Genomic DNA, 3,215 nt, shown 5'->3' with positions numbered 1-3,215 from the left:
CCCCTCCTTCCCCTCGGCCCCCTCCTCGGGGGCCCAGACCCCCTCCCTCATCAACTGAGCGGGGCCCGGCCCAGGCCGCGGCTCCAGCCTCCTCCCGACCTCCCCAGCCGCTCACCCAACACCCAAGTGGGGTTGGTTGACCTCAAAGACTCATCACTGGGGTCTTGTTCCTGCCCGGAGCCAATCAGTCTTGGTGGCTAATTAATGATGTAATTAGGGGATGAGGGACCCTGGCTGTGGCCACCAGCTCCATCCATCTCCCAGCCTCCCCAACCGCTCACCCAACACCCAACTGGGGTTGGCCTGAAGGACCCGTCATTGGGGGGGGCTTGTTTTCCCCCAGACACATTCAGCCTTGGTGGGTAATTAATGATCTCTCTAATTAGAGGATAGCAACATCCTCTTCATTCTGGGGCTCCATCCTTCTCCCAACCTCCCCAGCCACTCGCCCAACACCCAACGGGGGTCGATGTCAAAGACCCATCACTGGGGGGCTTATTCCTGCCTGGAGGCATTCAGCCTCAATGGCTAATTAATGATGTCCCTAATTGGGGCATGAGGGACCCTGGCTGCAGCCCCAGCTCCATCCTTCTCCCAACCTCCCCAGCCGCTCACCCAACACCCAACTAGAGTTGACCTCAAAGACCCACCATTGGGGGATGCTTGTTCCCACCTGGAGCCGTTCAGCCCTGGTGGCTAATTAATGATCTCACTAATTGGAGGATGGGGAATTGCCCCTCATGCCGTGGCTCCAGCCTCCTCCCGACCTCCCCAGTCTCTCGCCCAACACCCAACTGACCTGACCTCAAAGCTCCAGAGCCGGGGAGCTTGTTCCCACCTGGAGCTGTTCAACCTTCGTGGCTAATTAACGATCTCGCTGCCATCACTGGGTGCTCCCCCCCCCCCGCAGGGTCCCCCCACCAGGACCCCAACCTCCATCCCAGTCCCCCCACTCCCCACCCCACCCCTTACCCCAGCATCTCCCCTCGGTGCCCACCAGAGCATCTCCCCACCTTCCCCCTCTGCTCCCCATCGGATGAAGGTTCACGTCATCATCCCTGTCCGGGTACCACCCTCTGCTCCCACCTTGGAGCATTTTGGGAGAAAAAATGGCAGAAACAGGAGTCTGCCCGCCCGGGAGCTGCCGTGAGGGACCTGGGGGGATTTCCACGTCCCCGTCACCTGCGGCGTCTCCTTGAGCTCCTCTTATCCCTCCTCATTCCTCACAAACGGAGCCAGTCGGGGTTTTCTTCTTTTTAATTTTTAATCATTATTTTCCTTTTGGAAAGAAAATACTTTCTGGGGCGAAACCACGCGATTTTGTGACATCATTTTTCAGGCACTTAATGGAATAGTTTTCTTTTTTTTTTTTAATTTTTTTTTTCCCTTTTCCCCATGGACTTTGTGAAAACTTTCCTGTGTTTGTGGTGGAGTTTATGGCTTTTATTATTTTTACTGAACTTTCCAGCATTTTTACTTTTTTTTTTTTTTTTTTGCTCCGTCCCTCGGAGCAGGATTTGGCGCTTTTCGGTAACGATCGGGCAAAGGCGGTGGCGGTGCTTTTTTTTTTTTTACTGCCTGAAATCCCGATGTCTCCCATTTCCCAATTGTTCCCCGTTTCCGGGGGATCGAGGGCTTCTTGGGGGGCGGTGTTGGGAGGGAAGGGGGAGAAGAAATGAAGAAAATTTATAAAAATTTTAAAAAAAAAGAAAAAAAAACACTAAAAGAAACCGAAAGGGTTACACACGAAATAGAAAAGCATCAAAAGAAATACAGAAGGAAAAGAACTAAGGCTGAGAATGACTATTTTTTCCAAAAAAAAAAAAAAAAAGGATAAAAAGTTGCCATTTTTCAGCCTGCTTTTGGAAAAGTCGGGAATTGCTGAAATCTCTGGAATTTGGGAAGGTTTTGACTGAAAACGAAAGAATTCCAGGGGTGCGGAGACGCTGTGGGAAGGACTCGTCGTGTTTATTGAAGAAAAAAAAAAAAGAAAGAAGTTTAAAATATCGGCAAGAGGAAGAGGTAGTGACGTAGGTGTGAAAACAAAAAAAAAAGAGGAAAAAATCAAAATATGGGGGAAAAAATAGAGAAAATGGGAAAGAAGAGGAAAAGAAAGCGAAGGACGGAGGGGGTGGGTGCGGCCGCGGAGCTGCACCGTCCCCTTGCCCGATGAAACAGCCCCTGAGGGTTGTCCCCGGCACCGTGGGACGTGTTTTGGGGACCTGCCCGGCTCCTCGGGCAACCAACCCCGCTGCTGATGTCACTGAAGGTACAACTGTGATGTCACCGATGGCACAACTGTGATGTCACCGATGGCACAACTGTGATGTCACCAATGGTAGGACCAGGACGTCACTTCTGACGTAACCAAGACGTCGCAAGTGGGACGTCACTGGTGGCACAAGCATGATGTCATCGCTGCCATAATGGTGATGTCATCAACAGCTCAACTGGGATGTCACCACTGGCACAACCGTGATATCACCAATGGTACAACTGTGATGTCACCAGTGGCACAACCGTGATGTCAACAATGGCACAACCGTGATGTCATCAATGGCCTAACCAGGATGTAACCAATGGCAGAGCCATGATGTCACCAATGGATCGACTGGGATGTCACCAAAGGCACAACTGTGATGTCACTGATGGCAGAGCCATGATGTCACCAAAGGCACAACTGGGATGATGTCACTGCTGGCAACTGTGATGTCACCACTGGCACAGTCATGATGTCGCCATTGGCACAACTGGGATGTCACCAATGGATCAACTGGGATGTCACCACTGGCACAGCCATGATGTCATCAATAGCACAACTGTGATGTCACCGATGGCAGAGCCATGATGTCACCAATGGATCAACTGGGATGTCACCAAAGTCACAACCATGATGTCACCGCCGACAGAACCATGATGTCACCGATGGCAGAGCCGTGATGTCACCAGAAGATCAACTGTGATGTCACCGCTGGCAGAGCCATGATGTCACCGCTGACACGGCCATGACGTCACCAGGGATGTTCATTCCACCACTGTGTCATGGAGGGACCCTCTGGATGCTCCGCCCCCGCCGGGTTCCAGGCCCCAACCAGCCCCACTTGGGGGGAGAAACTCGTTTGAAGGAGCCCCAAAATCTCCTGTTCTTGCCTCAATTTTGGCCACCAATCAAGGGGGAGTGGCTTTCAACCCCCCACCAGCAAATCACCAGGGAC

Source organism: Calidris pugnax, unplaced genomic scaffold (assembly GCF_001431845.1).
Source record: "Calidris pugnax isolate Ruff unplaced genomic scaffold, ASM143184v1 scaffold218, whole genome shotgun sequence".
Lineage (NCBI taxonomy): Eukaryota > Metazoa > Chordata > Aves > Charadriiformes > Scolopacidae > Calidris > Calidris pugnax.
Note: the sequence above shows the minus strand (reverse complement) of the source record.